We start from the raw sequence: 19,275 nt of genomic DNA on the forward strand, positions 1-19,275 counted from the left end.
CACCTCAGGATTCAATAAAATCCATGTAGGTTCTGTGTAGAGCCTACACAGAATGTAGACAAATACATGGCCATGGTTCCCCCTCGGTAGCGTGCCATGCATATTAATCATGGCACCCCTGCTGAGGGAGAACATAGTGACAGCGATATTGAATCTATGTAGGCAGAAGTGTTGAGGCTGGTCAGATGTTATGTACATGGTGAAGCTCCTTGTAATGTTCCCTGCTGTTGTTGAGGTGTGTGTGAATTACTAGTTTGTGTTTCAAATGTCTACTTTTTGTTGAATTTTTTTTTTTTTATTATTTAATGTCCATTTGTGTGGCATGGAGTGGAACACAGCAATGCCAAGCTGTGCTTACACATAGACAGCAGACACCTGCCAGACATCTAAAAATTGAAACCAGATGTAATTAATTATGACATCTGTTATCTTATGTTTTGTTTTTAAATTTTTTTTAAATGTCTGTTTGCGCGGCCCGGTGTGGTGTTGAGTGCAGCAATGCCAAGCCGTGCTTACACATAGCAGACACCTGCCAGACATTTAAAAATATAAACTAGATGTAATTAATTATTTATTTCTGTTTTTGTTTAAGCCTATTTAAGCCCATTTGCATGGTGCACCCTAGTAGCTTAGTAGCATACGTGAAGGTTTACTAATTTGTATACTATCCAAGTAGCTAAATCGGTAGAGTGACAGCCTAAAGCTTTATAGGTCCTGGGTTTGAGTCCCTAGCAGACATACCATTTCTTTAATGTAATATAAATTTTTGTGTAATTTAAAAACATAACTTTTACATTTGGAAGAGCTGTGCGGTGCTAAGCACTGCTTAAATGTGATTAACGGCTACTATTGTTTGTGCATTGCGAAGCTTCATTAAAATCTTGATTGTGCAAGTTTTTGCGATGCTCATCTCCGCTAGACTGGCTTGCGAGATGCTATGCACTGGGGCACTTTTTTGAATGTTACTGAATGATGTGCAAGGGCAGGAAAACACCCTATCTTAAAAGCAATAGGTGAGAATTCTGCAACACTTGTTGGAGTCTTTCTAACTGTCAGTAAGCCAGGCAGTGTTGGTGAGGGTACGTGCTTTTGGGCTCAGAGATGGGATGTGCAGGAGTCCATTGTTTTTGTTGGGCTCCTGATATGCAGTTATGAACCTAAGCTGCTGCAGGGCAATTACCAGGGCTCAGAGTGTAAGGCTGAGGCCTGGGATTGGTTAACCAGGGACCTTACCAGTGCTACTTGTATCCCCCACAATGGTGAGCAGTGTCATCGCCACTATGATGACTTGAAGTGTAGAAAGAGGGGAACTGTGGACACCTGGCTCCAAGAGGCAAGGGCTGGGCATGCCCCAGACATATGTATTTCTTCCCATATTTTACCTAAATGAAAGCTGAATCTGTGCAAAACTGGTATGCATAATGGTCTGCTTCTCTCCCAACAGCTGCAGCTGAGAGGGTTTGCAATGTCCAGTCCCATGCCAGGTGCCTGGACAGGTTGTGCCGTGAGTGTGGTAAGTACGGCTATATTATGCTAACTCTAGTGCAATAAACAATAAAGAATAAACAATATAAACTATAGTGCTGCAATACATGGGCAATTTTAAGTCAAGTGCAATAAATGAAGAATAACAACTGTGTTCAATAAACACTAAACAATGCAAATAACAGTAAGCAGAAAGGTGTACAGTAGGATTGTGGTTTCATAACATAATTGCACTAGAGCTCTATGCATTGTATGTATACAGTAATGTTGCTGCAGTCAAGTGTAAGACTGTAATAACTGTAGAATGCAAAAGTAATGGCCTGAGAAATGCATTGCTCAACTCATAGTACGGTTCAAGGCTGTCTCCAGGTGAATGTCAGTCACATAATGCTCTCTTTTCCTCCCACTCCAGAAACAAAAGGTATATGGGTGAGGTACCCCACTTTATGGGTGGATATTGTGTGTAGACTTCACAGATAATAAACAGCAGTACCAATAAAGTGTTAAGCAGCATTGTGTTTATCCAAATAAAGCTGTCTTAATACTTGCATTAGGGCTGTATTCATTGCATGTCTGTTTTAAGTTGCTGCAGTCAGTTGTTACATTATTTGGAAATGTCCCCTGCAGTCACAGCTTTTGAGTTCTACTCCCATGCCTGCCAACTAAGGCATGACAGCTGTCTAGTTTACTTAATGTACACAAACATACCTCTCAACTGTCATGATTTTTCTTAATGTAATTACAATTGCCATATCGGTCTGTTCCATGATTACCAGAAAAATGATTACCTGGAATGCAATATATTTTCAAATCCATTTACAGAATGCCTTGGTAGTTATGTAAGTCCGCATTATGTGAAACTTTACCATGTAGCTGTGTACCTGCATTTGTTGTCTGTCCCATGAGCCATGTACATGCTACATCAGCTATAGAAGAATTGTAGTTACTGTACTCACAACTGACACTGCACACCTGTAGAAGTATATAGTAGTACACTGTGTATTAATATTACATGCAAGGTAACTAATGTTATGTTTTCCTCTCTCTCCCCAGCCCTTATCTTCTTTAATTTATTAATGCTATTTATTATTATGATTTAATATTAACATATTTTGTTAAACTGTTTTGTTGGCCGTATGGTTTAATTCATATGGCTTGTTGTTAACATACTTACTGTTATCTTATTTAATGTTGTGTTACACATAATATACCTTGATACGTATTTGGATTAATAAATATAATGTTCCATTCTGTTAATACTAACATTGGTTTGGTTATTACTAACCTTAACTTATTGTTATAAATACTTTACTATAGCATGTCAAGGTCAGCTGGTTCCTTGTGATCTGCCTACCTTGCCTCCTCTGACGTGGTACTGGGTCCCAGCATATCTGGAACCCAGACTGGTGGTGCCCCCTCTGCTGCCTCTTCACTACCTGTGGTGTCAGATACTACCGCCCCAAGGGAGTGGGATAGGCCCCCCCCCCTCTGGGAGTGGTGGTGGAGGGGGAGTTGTCACCCATGACACTTGTTGGGTTTGGTGTATGGAATCATCTACTGTGGTTTTGAACAATGCCTGTGTCAAATGGAGAGCATGCTGGCCACCCTGGTGGAGCAGGCTCAACCTGGAGCCCAGCCTCCACCACTGCCACCCTTGGGGCAGTGACGGAGCAGTCCCGACAGTCTCATGGGTGGAGATGTGAGTCATGCTGCTACCTTGTGGAGGCACATTGGACTGAGATTCCAAAACCCCCTCCCCATCCAACGTGTTCATCCCCCTCTTGTGTCACACATGACCCCTGTTTGCTGTATTGTCTGTCTGCAAAAGCCTCCTCACCTACCCAGCTTACCTCTCCCACATGGACCTATGTTCCTTCTCCAACATTCCACTCTTACCTAAAAAAAAAAAATGGGCACATGCCCCCCCAAAGTATTGTCCCATACATAGCTCTCGATTTTGCACGTGTCCACTGGACACACATAATTTGGTGCAATTGGCTTAACAGTGCGATTATGTTGGCCTCACTCCCCCCTCTCAGGGGGTGAGAGTCCAAAGTCATCTACAAAGTCTGTCAAAATGCACAGTTGTTCCTGTACAAGGAATGAATAGCTATGGTTCTTTTCTACACCCTTCCTGCACATACCTACCTGCCTTTCACTATGTTTTTCCCCCTGCTTGCACCTCATTTCACCATTTTCATATCTCCCCATTTTTCTTTCCTTTATATTTTTAGTGCAATGCTGCACAATTTAGCACGTCATGCAGCTTCGCTAAGCTCAGGCAAATGGAGCTATATTGATATATGTGTTTTAAATGATAATAAACACGTACAGAATAAATACCTGTCCCATATTTTGAATCCAAGGCCAGTGCACCTGTAGACCAGTGCATTAACCTGCCATACCACACAGCTGTTAATTAAAACAGGTAGTTTAAGAAAACAGTAATTGCAACTTACACTCATTAAGCATGTTAAAGCAGAGCTGTGCATCATGCTGCTTTGCTCAAACTTGCTTAAAGAGTAATGGAAAAATTGGGAGTATACCTTGGAGTCTGGTGCAAGAGTACACCACTAGAAAGCCAAACACAGAATAATGGATGTAAGTGAGGTCTCCAATAGCAGGTAACTATCACAGAGGATTTTAACTCAGGTAATGCAAATGAGGCCCACTAATATCAGAGTGCAGTACACAGTCCTTTCAAACTCAAAATGCAGATTAGCACAGCTGCACAACTAACATACATATATGAAGCCCCTGCTTGTAACAAGGGCTGCCAGCATACACTTTCCAAATGAGAACCAGATTGTAACATGTGGCCTGACAGTTGCCCAAATTGTGGACATAATGTTATATTTATCCCCTATTTTGCTCAAGGGCACAACAAATATGTTGCCTAGTGCACTGTTATTGATAGAATTGCCTAACATACTTACCTCAAACACATGCCTCAGTTGGAGGGGAAAGTGTACCGTCACTCTGGCTCTGCCTCTACATCAAGGCTGACACAGCTCCCACAGTTACTCCTACAGCTGATTGTCCTCCAAAGTGTTCACACTCTCTGCCTATGCCTGTTACCTGCAGCAGCAGCTACAACCTGTAGCACATACATCTCTATGCAAAAGTAGCTGCTACAGACCTACCCGTTGTGATGATGTAATCTCCTCACCCCAGTAATGTCCAGCACAACATATCAGAAAGGTCATCTAATATTCATGAAGGCCTTATATCTTGTACAGTGATTGCATGTCATTGGCTGATGATAGTGCAAATCAGCTGTGTTGGCTGCAATTAGCATTTCAGAACCCCAGATTGGTTAAGAGGCAATCACCTGCTAATGAGGAGCATGTTAAAATGCAAATTTGCTGTCTATGGGGAACCATTCTGTATGAGACTTTCTGCACACAGAACACGCATTAGCAAAAACTTAAATATCACCACATATGAACAGAAGAGTTTTGCACTCCAGCAGGTATTTAACCTTTTTGTTTACAACAGGATGCAGATGTGTGAATATACTTACGGGGAATAGGGATTACAGCATTAACCCTTTCTTAGAACTGTGATAATGACATGTTATTGATTTACAGATTTGTTACACCTACAGAAGATGTGCAGTACATCAAGGGTGGAATGTTTTGTGTCAATCTGGCACACTGGTCAAGTGGAACTGTCCCTTTGTAATGGTTGCCTTTCTGGAAACATTTACACAAGATGTCATGCACCTTTCATGGATGTGGAGAATTATATTATACTTGAAGGCCTCTGGCAACACCATGAACTCCTACTGTCCAGGGAGAGGCAAAACAGGGAACAGCAGTCAGCAATGTGGGCTAACCTTGTCCATGATTTGAATACCACAGGTCATCAGAGCAGGACATATGAGCAAGTTCAATGGGTCTATATCACATAATCGAACTTCCAAAATTTCAAACACCATAAGTTCGAACTTGGAAGATTAAAATGTGATAACATCGAAACATCAGAACAGCAAATTCTTTCCCAGGGAAAAAATTCGCTGTTCCGAAAAACATACACACTTCACACGCACATCAAAAACCTTATAAACCTACACTAAACCTTACATGCACAACTATCTATGCACTAACCTTAATCAAAAACCCTAACCCTAAGGTCTGTCACTATCGCACTTACCTTACCCGCACCTATCCTTAAGGTCCTTCATCATCACACACTTACCTTACCTGCACCCTAACTCTAAACTCTGTCACTATCGCACACTTACCTTACCCATACCCTAACCCTAAAGTCCGTCACTATCGCACACTTAACTTAACTGCACCCTAACCCTAAGGTCCGTAACTATCGCACACTTACCCTAAGAAACTATACACAAACAAACTAATACACACACATACACTTAACAAAACCCTACTTCTACCCTACACTACACCATACACACATTCCTACCTATCCACTTACCTTAACCCGCACCCTCACCCTAAGGTCCGTAACTGTCGCACCACAGTGGAGGAAATAGCGAAGACACGGAATGGCCCACCGAAATCTTGCCCTAGGTAAAAATTCGATGTTCCGCAGCTTTGCTATTTTCAGCCTTTGATGTAGTGGTGTTGATATTATAACATTCGACATTTTGCAATGTCGACGTTATAATATAGACCCAGTTCAACACTGAACAATGGACATGATCAATGCTGAATGCAGAAGAGCAGCAGACGTAGCCAGGGATCATGGCATCACCAGTGGAGGGCCTGCAGTGTAACAACCACTCAGCGACTGAGGAATTCTTGGCAAACTTAGGCATACACAACAGCCCCCAGACATCCATCACACTGTACATTGTGGATGTGGGTGCCACAGTTTCCATGGCAGAGGAGCATGCAGGTAAGCTTAGTATGATCACTGTTACAATACTGTAGCATTCAGTCTGTCAGGGTGTACTTACTAAAAAAACATATACCAAGACCCTGGAAGAAAACACAATGAAGCTTACAGACAGGTCGACTTCGTCAAGCCTTGCAGTTGTTGATTTAACAGTGTAGTCCACAGAAATCCGCAGGATAAAAACGCCAAGGAACAAAGCTTTTCAGCTGTTAAAATAGTTTAATCCAAGCATTCGCTTCACAGGAAAACACACTGAAATCACACTAACGCTCCAAATGCAAGTACGTTTTCATTTCAAAAACTTCCTCAGATGTGGGCTTTTAACTACATCAGTGCATATATATATACATCAATTAACATTTAATACCACCAATCTCATGCTGCATAGTAAATGAGGCATAATTGAAAATTATGTCATGAAAACTTTTAAAACACATTCTAAATGCCTTATTTCTTGCATAAAAAGTACTATTGACCTAATTGTACTAATGCTAACAATCAAATATCATACCAGTTGTCTAAAAGTTTGCAAACTCTTTGATACAGTCACTTTTATTACTTTAATTTAAAACCTTTTAAAACCTTTTCTAAAACAACTTTTAATACAATGCCATCTTGTGGAATAAAGTTGAACTTCCAATTTCTATTATAAAGAATGTATGCTTCATAGGAATTTCTCTGACCCCAGAACTTATACGAAGTAACTGTTGTAATCCTGCTTACAAAATTCAGAGCAATACAGTGATAAGCAGCTATCCATGTTGGTACAAATATGTTTAAAATCTTCATGTTAAATAAATAAATGAATAACGTGCAAAATAGCAAAATACAAATACTTTAAAAACATTCTAAAAACATTTTAAAAATTCTTTCAGTTTCTGACGTCAGTGTAGTTCATCATCTTATGTTGAAAAATATATTGTTAAAATACAAGCTGAGATAGCAATCCTGACATGGAAATTAGTTAAAAACTTAATAATTAGGTAATGGAAGAACATTCAGTTCCTGCTTGGGATCTATAATTTTGCAGCTCTTAATTTGAGGAGGGGGGGGGGCTATGGAAATGCTTTCATTAAGTCCCAGATGCTTGTTGGCTTGCAACGTAACTTGCCACCAAAGCTAACAGTACTCAATTCTTTCCTCCCATAAACCACCCCTAACATCATATTTCACTTTTTCCAGTACAAAAAATTCATAATATGCCTGTTCACATTGTAACATATTTATAGAGCGCATTGGTCTCTTTTTTTGTTTTGTATCTCTTACATGTGCTCATAAATTCTTCTTTTCAACTTTGGTTCTGTCTTCCCAACATAGAAGGCATGACAGATTCCACAGTTTGCCAAATATACTATTCCTTTGTCCTCACAGTTACTGTATTCTTTCCCCTGAAGAACCAGTTGTCTACTTTCAAGGAACACTGTTTCCCTGTTTGTAGTATATGGACACTGAGCACAGTGTCCACATTTAAATGTTCCTTTTCTTCTTTGGTTCCTGTTTCTAAGGTTCCCTGTTTCATTTCTTTCTAACAAATTCTTAAGGTTGCACCCATTTTTGTAAACTATTTTAACATTTTTGTTTTTTATTTGGTCTATATGTGTAATAGTGTAAAATCTTTTCCATTCCTTAACCATTCTGTTTCTTATAAGGTAGGAGCTTCCATTAAATTCAATCACTAAAGCACTACTGAAATTGTCCTCTAACTTCTTTGTCTGTTCATTAACCACTTCACTTTTTCCTAAAATTGGTCGAAATATATCAGCTCTACCCTCTAAAACTTCCTTTTCTATGTCTTCCATCAAGGAATGTGGGTAGCACCTTTATTTAAACATATGGTTTAAAGTATTCATTTCCACCACAAAGTCTTCCATTTTTGATGTCAATCTCGATGACCTAATATACTGCCCTCTCACAAGACTTCTTTTCTGATGAATGGGGTGGGCACTGTCATAGTGCAAATAGGAATTTGAATACATACTTTTCCTGTAAATTTTGAATGAAACTTCTTGTTTTCTTTGTAAATCTCGATGTCCAAGTATCTTAACCTGGCATCATCAACATTGTGGGTGAACCTTAGGAAATCCGTACTAATGTTTAAGTAGTTTATAAATTCTTGAATTTCCTCATTTGATGTGTTCCAAAAAATACAAATATCATCCAAGAACCTTTTATACAACAACCATTTGTGTTGTATCCAGAGTTTAGTACCCATTTTTCCTCCCATTTTGCTAAAATTAAATTAGCATACGTAGGTGCACACGCTGCTCCCATGGCTACACCTCTAATTTGGTGAAAAAATTCAACTTTAAAGTATAAGAAGTTGTACTTTAAAACCAGGTCCATTAGTTGTACAATAACCATACATTCATCTCGGCTTAAACTACCATCTTCAAAAATTATTTCTTCCCACTACCTTCCTCGTGAGGGATACAGGAAAATAAATCAATAATGTCAATAGTAAGGAATGAAATATTATCTGCATACATATCTTGTCTCACACTTCACAAGAAGTCCCATGAGTCCATCAGAAAATTGTCATGTTTCAACCAAATATTCTTTAACTTTAAATCTACATATTTGGCCAGTGGTAGGGTTTTTCCACCCCCTTTATCTGGTTTCTTGATTCTGAAGTTGACATCCTTTCCTAACTCTGTTAAAGTATTATTTTCTTCCATATTCAGGTTACTGATGTATCTAAACTTGTCAAAATTATATCTAATCTCATTTTCTATCATGTTTTCAAAGTTCTTAATTTGGGGGTGTAATGGAGGGTTGAAAATACTCCTCTTTGTTAGATTATTAGATTTTGATTGTGATTCCATTTCCTGGTTTAAAAGAACTTGCAAGTTAATCTTTCTAAGAAATGCTTTTATGTCTAATAAGGTCTTAGTAAGTTCACCCCTTCTCATGGGTATAAATTTAATACCCTTGGATAACAGGCTAAAGTGTTCGTCCTTTAGTCTGATTTTACTGAAATTGTAGATACTAAAGTCACCCTTGGTAAATCTATAAGGGTTACTAACATCCTGAATAATATTTTCTTTTTCCAATGTGGGGCTGGTGGTACTAGCAACATTTAGTACCTCCCCCTCCCCCTTCTTGCTCCATCCCAAAAATTTGTATAATACCCATTTCGTTGGTATTCATTCCTGTTCCTCAGTCTCTCTGACCTCCTCAGTGTGGGGTAGTCATTAAATTCATCCAGGTCATCTAATCTTTCATCATTTCTTAGATGTTGTTTATGTGTTTCTTGTTCACTAAGACTGGGTTGTTCATTTGTCGAAGACCTAGGTCTATACTTTGGTATAGGGTAACTGGTGTTATTTTTGTATTCTATCAAGTCCCTTTCCAATTTCTTTATTTTTCTCTGAAACAAGTCACTACACTGACCATCAATACCACTTTTGATTTTAAAATATTTCTCTCTCTCTTCTTGAAGTCCGAACATAAGGTCCGTTTTAATGGTGTCATTTAAAATATCAATTTCTTTCATTAGGTCACTTTTTACTCGGTTGTTTTCATTAGTCATAGCTTTTAAAACATCCAGCCCACATCTATTAAAAATAGCAATAAGTTCTTTATGAAATGTACTGCCAAGTACAACATTGTTCGGGTATTTACATAACCTCAAACCCTTCGTTACAATATTTTCTGAAATACATTCTTTTAAATAGCATTTTCAACATCAAGTGATTTATATTTATACAATAGTTTCTCAAATCTGTCCAACTGATTTTTGAAAAAGTCATTAATTGGCTTAGGTTTGCTTTTTTGTCCTTGAAGTTAGAGGAAAAACTAACCTGTAGCCATTCTTTGAGACTGAAGTTATTGTGACCAGTATGTCTTGTGGTTTGGCATGTCTCCCGTTCACCTCGTACAGGTACTTTCGAACTGGAGTTGGGGTGCCCCATAGTAGCAGCTGGCCTCAAAACTAATGGTGTCTGTTGAAAGTCCATTTCATCGTGTGTACTAGAGGAACCAGCATTAGGTTCCAGTGGGGCACTGTTGTCACGGTGCCTTAGCCTTCTACCATTTTCCTCATCTGGTTTGTTTCTACCTTGTCCTTTGCTCACCGTTTCCACCAAGGATTGGCTCAAGGGTGTGAGCAAATCGATCAGCTGGGACAATTGGCCTATCAACTTTCTTCACCTGCTAATGAGAAGCATGTTAAAAGGCGAATTTGCTGGCTATGGGGAACCATTCTGTATGAGACTTTCTGCACACAGAACACGCATTAGCAAAAACTTAAATATCATCACATATCAACAGAAGAGTTTTGCACTCCAGTTTACAACAGGATGCAGATGTGTGAATATACTTACGGGGAATAGGGATTACAGCATTAACCCTTTCTTAGAACTGTGATAATGACATGTTATTGATTTCCAGATTTGTTACACCTACAGAAGATGTACAATACATCAAGGGTGGAATGTTTTGTGTTAATCTGGCACACTGGTCAAGTGGAACTGTCCCTTTGTAATGGTTGTAATAGCACACTGCTATTTGTTTGGCACTGTTGTTTTGACATATTATCAGGGTGGTTGGCCCTAGGGGACACACTACAATACACTCCAGTGTTGGGTGTATGATCATACAGCAATATCTGTCATGGCACACATGGGAATAGCTGACTATCGCTAGTATCTTAATGCATCCACACGCTTAGTATGTTTGCACACTGTGGAATATGACATGTGTGATCAAGCAGTGGATACTGCCAGCCATTCTGTTCTTGCTGTATCTCTACATAGTGTACTTCCATGTATGTGATCTTGAAATGTGTTCCCATTCTGTTGTCTTTCTGGAAACATTTACACAAGATGTCATGCACCTTTCATGGATGCGAAGAATTATATTATACTTGAAGGCCTCTGGCAACACCATGAACTCCTACTGTCCAGGGGGAGGCAAAACAGGGAACAGCAGTCAGCAATGTGGGCTAACCTTGTCCATGATGTGAATACCACAGGTCATCAGAGCAGGACATATGAGCAGGTTCAACAGGTCTATATCACATAATCAAAGTTCCAAAATTTTGAACACCATAAGTTCGAACTTGGAAGATTGAAATGTGATAACATCAAAACATCAGAATAGCGATTTTTTTGCTGTTCCGAAAAACACACACACACACACACACAACACAAGCACACCAAAAACCTTATAAACCTACACTAAACCTTACATACACAACTATGTATGCACTAACCTTAACCCAAACCCTAAGGTCCGTCACTATCGCACACTTACCTTAGCCACACCCTAACTCTATGGTCCTTCATTATCTCACACTTACCTTACCCGCACTCTAACCCTAAACTCTGTCACTATCGCACACTTACCTTACCCGTACCCTAACCCTAAAGTCCGTCACTATCGCACACTTACCTTACCCATACCCAAACCCTAAGGTCCGTAACTATCGCACACTTACCCTAAGAAACTATACACAAACTAATTAATAGACACACATACACTTAACAAAACCCTAGTTCTACCCTACACTACGCCATACACACATTCCTACCTATCCACTTAGCTTAACCTGCACCCTCACCCTAAGGTCCGTAACTATCGCACCACAGTGAAGGAAATAGCTAAGCCACGGAACGGCCCACCGAAATCTTGCCCAAGGTAAAAATTCGATGTTTTGCAGCTTTGCTATTTTCAGCCTTTGATGTAGTGGTGTCGATATTATAACATTCGACATTTTCCAATGTCGACGTTGTAATATAGACTCAGTTCAACACTGCGCAATGGACATGATCAATGCTGCATGCAGAAGAGCAGCAGATGTAGCCAGGGATCATGGCATCACCAGTGGAGGGCCTGCAGTGTAACAGCCACTCAGCCACTGAGGAATTCCTGGCAAACCTAGGCATACACAACAGCTACCATCACACCGTACATTGTGGATGTGGGTGCCATGGTTTCCATGGCAGAGGAGCATGCAGGTAAGCTTAGTATGATCACTGTTGCAATACTGTAGGATTCAGTCTGTCAGGGTGTACTTACTCTTACATAGGTGACAGGTCTGTGTTCATTGGGGGCGGGTTTAACTGCAGTTTGACTCTCATACTCAGATGTTGACCAATATAACAATTAACACAGTAGTTACTGTAAATGTGAGCTATGTGGACATATTACCTTGTTGTGGTGCAACATGGGTGGTACTGACGTTATCTCTCCCTCATCTTTTCACAGGTCTGTCATGTATCGGACAAGGCATGGTCCTGCTCCTGGTAAGCATGACACAGTTTTTTTATAGATGTAGGTTTACAGTAACGTAATCTATGAAGTGTCAACCTAGGCCTGCTGCCAGGATTGGTGTACTGTTGGCATGATTGGCAACTGCACAGGCACTTTCTGACTGGACACATGTTAGAGTCATACATATGCTTTTTAGGTGCGCCTGCACTGATAGATATGACAGTATTGTCAGGACATTGCAGATTGTCATATGTGTCAACTGTGCAGAGTCTTCACAAATATCAACAGAATACCTCATTGTTGTTGATGGGATTGTTGTGTAAAACAGGTCTGTAATAATACCAACAGTGTATAGAGCTGTGCATATATTGCCACATAGTATGGTACAGCATAATAGTGCAGGTATTAATATATTGCTCTTTTCTTTCCTATCACAGGTGACTCGGGGGTTGGTCTCTGTCCCCTACAGAACCTGATGTCTGTGCCACATCAGACTCTGATGATGATGGTGGCCACAGTGAGGCACAGGTGGGGGTTTCAAATGCTGAATTTGTCTCAAAGGTTGACATCACTCATCTTTGCTCATTGCCACAGCACACAAGAGGTGTTGAGGTTCCACACAGGCAGATTGAAAGGGGTGCTCATAGGAGGCCTGCTGTCTTCCACCAATTTCTGCAGGTGTCACATCATGGATCACTCAGCATATGTTTTGGGGCATCATGGAGGCACAGGCACTTTCTAAAATGAACTCCAGACTTATGCTCAGGGTTATAGATGCAGCAGAGTCTGACATCAGTGACTGCCTCCACTGCAGTGGTGACACTCTAGGTCAGTTCACTGATGTGGAAAGAAGGTGAGCTGAGATAGTATCTGTCTTGGAATGCACAGTGTCTGTGGTTGAATTTATGGTTGGAGTTGAGAGCCACCTCATGGATGTAGGGCAGCAACCCCATCTGCTGAGAGTCTACGTGGCTGTGCACATCACGGTCCCATAGTGGCAGTACATCAAGTGCCACAGAGGGCAGTGTACTGTCCACATCAAGATGTGGCAGGCCAATGGCTTCTGCTCCTGGGAATTCCCATGGAGGACATGGTTCCAGAAGACAGCAGTCACCGTCAGGTACTAGAACCGCTTCTGACCTTGGTCATGGAGGTGCCAGTGCAACTCCTGGCAGAGCCAGTTCCAGTGTTTGGGACCAGAGATGGTGAACTGTCAGCTCTACCATGCATGGTCCAAAGCTGTCCAACATACACACATGTAAGACCAGCACTGAGTTTGACTGTGTACATGCACACAATTGCACACCACTGTTAAATGCAAGTCACCTACAGACACACACTGCACATTTCCATGGTCCATCTTGCCTGCTTCCCTTCCTGACTCACACACATGCTGTCAAACTCTTGGGCCAGCCTATGCCTCCTGCACCTCACACAACACCCTGTGCAAGTGATGATACCTGTGTCACATCCTTGTCATCCTCTTCATTGATGCAGTGAAATGAAGTTATGTGTCTGATGCATAGGGTGACTATATACATTGACATGTACTTGTGTAATGCATTGTTGTTTTGTCATGCCACTTGTATTGGTTACTGAAAAATACTGTATGCTGACATTTGTAATGAGTAAGCCACATAATTTTGTGTACCTTATGTTGTATGATGTTGTAATGGCTGTATACTTACACAATGAAAGTTGTGTCATGGACCTGTTTTTGTTTCAGGATTCTGTTGGGGACACTTATGGATACACAGCAGAAATAAAACCAGAGACATTACAGTACAGGATAGAATGTCAGAATAGACGAAATATGTCTTCAGCAAGGTACAGCACTATAAGTGCATGGCTTCATAGGTCCCTATGTGTATAAAAGACTAACAGGGACAAAGGCATCATTCAGTGTACTCATGCACCCCTAATCTGTGAAAAGGTCTGAGACCCTTGATGAGTGTCATCAGGGTTTTGGGAGCTAACACGTTTACAAGCTGTGGTGCTGGAGATGACCCATCTACAAATTTCCTGTGTCCAGTACAGACATTTGTCCAACAACAGCTATGATTGTCTTGTTATGCATTCCATTGTGTGACCTGAATATGATGTGTGTCATAGCAGACATGTGCTTCATATGCATGGGGGGCCTGTTACATATAGGGTGTACTGTCTGTGTTAGATACCTGTCTATCCAGCATATACTATTCATACCACAGTGATGGTGTAGGTGAGTAGAATAGGTAAGACATGTTAGTCCTGTCATGGATATGTGAGAGGTACACAGTGGGATCTGACACCTCCCTGTATGGCAGCCATACTCATCCTCTCCAAAGCATTTATGAGACAGACTACACATGTACAGTCTTGACATGGACTCCATAGGACATGTTATCTACAATGTGTATTGGTGTACTATGGAATCTGTGTGGCTGCTACAGTTGTAAGATATACCTGTGTAGTGACATAGCAAGGGTCCCATTGTACACAGTGATAGGTGTGATGAGTGCCACATTCAGTATAGCAGTGACAGTCAAGGATTTACATCACATACCTTTCTGTTTAGGTTGTACAATATTGAATGTGTCTCCACATTTTACCAACTATTGAAAGTCAAAGGCTACAATACTCTGTCCATAAGTCCATGAGTAATGACTCAACTGTGTGTGGTGTGCAGACACTACTATATTTTCCAGGGGTGGACGACTTTACAAATGAAAGTACTGGGCAGTCATTGGCATTTGGTATTTGTCAGTAGATCAGACAACAACCGAATGTGTGTCTCTAGCCATCTTGGATAACTGTTGGTTCTGTATGGGATTCAGTGACATCTCCTGATATGCAGTCACCTGCTAATGTAGTCAGTCAGAGGTCACTGACAGCGGCTGTGACTGCAGAGAGGGAATGGCTAGAAGGGGCATTCCATTAACAATATCTGTGGAAATCCACTGGTGACTGGTGTCATTGCAGCGTACTTCTCCCAATGCTATCTTGCCAGGTTATGACTGTCAGGCACTTACCTATCCACCAGCTGACATAACACTCTGTAGATAACCTACACAGTTTCCAGCAAGGCCTGCTGACCTAATCTGTCAAACACCTTGTCAGGCCATGGTAGGCCGAGTGAGTAATATTCTCGTCATACACTGCATAGTGTAACATTCAATGCGGTCCACCAGCTAGAGTCGGTAGGCATGATTTGGCCTTGAGCATAACAAACAGTGTTTGGTCCAGTTTCAGTAGGTGTATGACAGTGTTACTGCTCACATCCATGCTAACTCCTTTCATGGCATTTCATGTCACATGACTCAGAGATCAGGGGACAGAGGGACACTGCTTGGCACTACATGCGAGCTGTCCTTTGTGCAACTAAGTGTTGCAGTTATTTTCAGCATGTTCCAAGAAGGAGTCATTCAAGGTGTCTATACAGAGCACAGACAAACATATTAGGGAACTGTAATATGTATACCCTGTGAAAGTAAGGTGAGGGTTTTACACAGGTATTTTGCAGTTGAACACTACCTAAGCAGTGCGTACTGGAAGAACACAATTACTTTGTGAAGACTGTGTTAAGCATGGGAGTCCATGGATTTGCCAGTGCCTGGCAACTACTAATGCTGATTTCACCGACACCACTCTCACATAAGATACCATGCTCCGATATGTTTTCTGTCATCACATGCAAAACATTACTGTGAAGTCCATGATGACAAGCAGGACACAGCCTGTTTGTTCAGTCACATAGATGACCCACATCATGAAAGGCTCTGTAGGCTTCACATACCCTTTTCCTGGTAGATGCCTTGATTTGCAACCTGGGCAGTTAGTTGGCTTTTGCATGTATTATGCCTTCTGTTCCAGGGTTGTTGGTATGTCACTTGGGAACTGACAAGAGGAGGATTAGTAGCACTGCTGTAGCCCACAATATAATGTACAGTGTCCAGTGTCATAGAAGTCAAATTTCACAGCTAGTCACACATCTTGCCCTTCAACACATTACTGGTGGATATCTTCATGACATGGCTGTAAGGCCTACTGCAGTGGACTGGCCACGTTTGGCCAATGTGTGTCCATCTGCCACATGACCTAGATATGTCATATTGTATAGTTATGTACCTGAAACATGTGTCTGTGTTCCCACATCATGTCACAAGACAACCAGTGTGCTGTCTAGTTGCTTGACAGGCATTGTGTGCTTGCAAGGCCAACATAATGTCAGCAATGTTGAACAAGTTCTCTATGCATGCATGGGCATCCACATCTTCACTGCAAGGTGTGCCTACAAACGCTGTATATCAGGCTGTCAACGCTAAGGGTGTGGCATCATGACCCTAACTTTGCAGGACCTGCTGCTGAGATGTTAAGAGTGTCCCCACCCCTCTACTCCTATGACACACAAACACAACATGTGACAAATGTGACTGCATTTCAAACCTCTCTGCATGGTGTCTCCAACAGCAGTCATTACATATGGCAATAAGCATTATGCCAACATGTACAGCCACCTACACCCACATCACACACACCTGCATATGTGCAGCTCCTTACCAGGCACATTGCCAGACACTTCAGAAAATCCTGCCTATGGAGTGCACCATACACATAATAGTGCATGCACCATTCTGTCACTGGTCAAACACCTGAGGCAAAAGACAAAATCATACCTCTTAGTCAGCGGTGATTACAGTGCGAGACATATTGATGTCTGTGTCAAGTGGCTACATATGGGAAAGATCACAGATAGCTGTCTGTGGGTTGACACAAAAGGCCTTACCACACATTGCTGCAAATCAAGGAGTATCTGTTCACATGATGTTGACATCATAGTTACTGCCGGTGTGTACGACTAGGGACATATGTCACTGACCTGGATGTAGATATGTGAATGTGCAAAGCCAGTCTGCATCTCTCGCAGGTATATGCATAGCTTTCAGCTGCAGTTGACCCTCACCTAGGATGATGGCTGCATACACATGGAAATTGATGGGAAGTCAATAATTGCCTTAGCATAGGGTGCCATTGTGGTGGGATGTATTACATATCTGCCTGGGATGCCTTGCTCAACAGATATCAATGCTTCACCAGTGATGGTCTTCATCTCTCACCCCTGAAATTTGGAGTACTGACCAAGGTTACTGACACCCCCGCAATGCATCTTAGATGCACTGTTCAGGGAAAAGTTGTCAATGAGAACACCAGTTTTATACATCATGGTTATGCTGCTATACAGTGGGTATGGCAACACTGACCACCCCCCTCAGTGGAATGTGTCCCCACCTGAATTATACAGACGTGTGCAGTCAAGGATATCTGGTTCAAGGCTGTGGACAGCATCACAGCCATGCCAGACTACACGTCCATCCACATCTTTACACCTCAAAATGACAGTGTTCAAGGTAATGCAGGTGGTGTATAAATCCTTGTTAAGGATAGATACACATCCAGATTATGTGAAACACTATAGTTTTCCAGAGACACTGCAGGTACCTTTCAGTACTAGAAGGGCACATAATCAAGTAATAGCTGGCTACATGAGCAGTTCCATGACTCCAGACACCCATTGTATGTATTTGTATGTACGTGTGTCTATCAAGATATATGATTACACCATGGTGTGGGGTGGCATTAAGTGACCACCAGTTGTGTTGCTTAGTCATGCTTCAGCTCACTTGTCCACAGGTTAGTCTGTGTCCTTAACTACAATGCCCTGGAGCTGTGGAGTGACATCCCCCCAAGAGGAACCAACATATTGCATCACATGTTTACCAATATTGGTGATCACTCCCCCCCCAAATGTGCGGTCCTCTCTGTTGGGATCTAACCACAGATCATTGTCATTAAAACTACCAGCACTAACCCCCCCCCTTGCAGACAATACAGACATATATTTCAATAAAGCCATTTATTACCTCCTGTGGGATGGTTTACATAGCTTGAGTGCACCTCTCCCCTCTGATGGGACAGGCAAGTATACAGAGCTCTACACCCATGCATTATGCCAGCAGCATTACAACTGCATGAACTCAGCTGTACCTGACAGGAGGAGCACAGGCTCCTCATGGCACAGCAAACCTGCCTGGTGGACAACTGCCCTTATCAGGCTGTAAGAGGTGGACATTGCTGTGTCATAGTTGGGGGTGAAGGTGTGCCCCCTAAAATGGAGGCATAGCCTCCTTAGCTAAAACAAGCACATAGTGTTGTTGTGATGTTGTGTAGGCACAGTAAGTGACAAAATTAGCCACCCAACAAAGCAGAACCACAATGCACAGTGTACTTACATGTGTAACCTGAATGGACAGACCCAGATTGTCGTAAATTCATACATAGTGATGCCACATATAATGGGTCTGTACTCATAGCTAACCTTTAGTCCCACATGTTCTGCATCAAATTCATTCCCCTGTCCCTACCACATGTGACACATAACATTCCTACAACCTGTCCCATAACTTCCATGTCTACAGAGCAGGTCATAAATGGCCTCTCTATGGAGGATACACAGCGTCTACTGGACATGCTAACATCTCAGGCTGTATCCTATTTGGGATCTGACAAGGATTACTAACACCATTGGGAACACCTTGCAATCATACTAGAACGAATAGCTTCACCCCAGCTGACTGGACAATGGCAACTGTTATACCATTGCACAGACGTGGTATATGCACTGACCAGCAAAACTATAGACCTCTTTGCTAGAGTATTCATATCTGTATGGCC

This window comes from Protopterus annectens, chromosome 6.part1 (assembly GCF_019279795.1).
Source record: "Protopterus annectens isolate FY-2018-M chromosome 6.part1, PAN1.0, whole genome shotgun sequence".
NCBI lineage: Eukaryota > Metazoa > Chordata > Ceratodontiformes > Protopteridae > Protopterus > Protopterus annectens.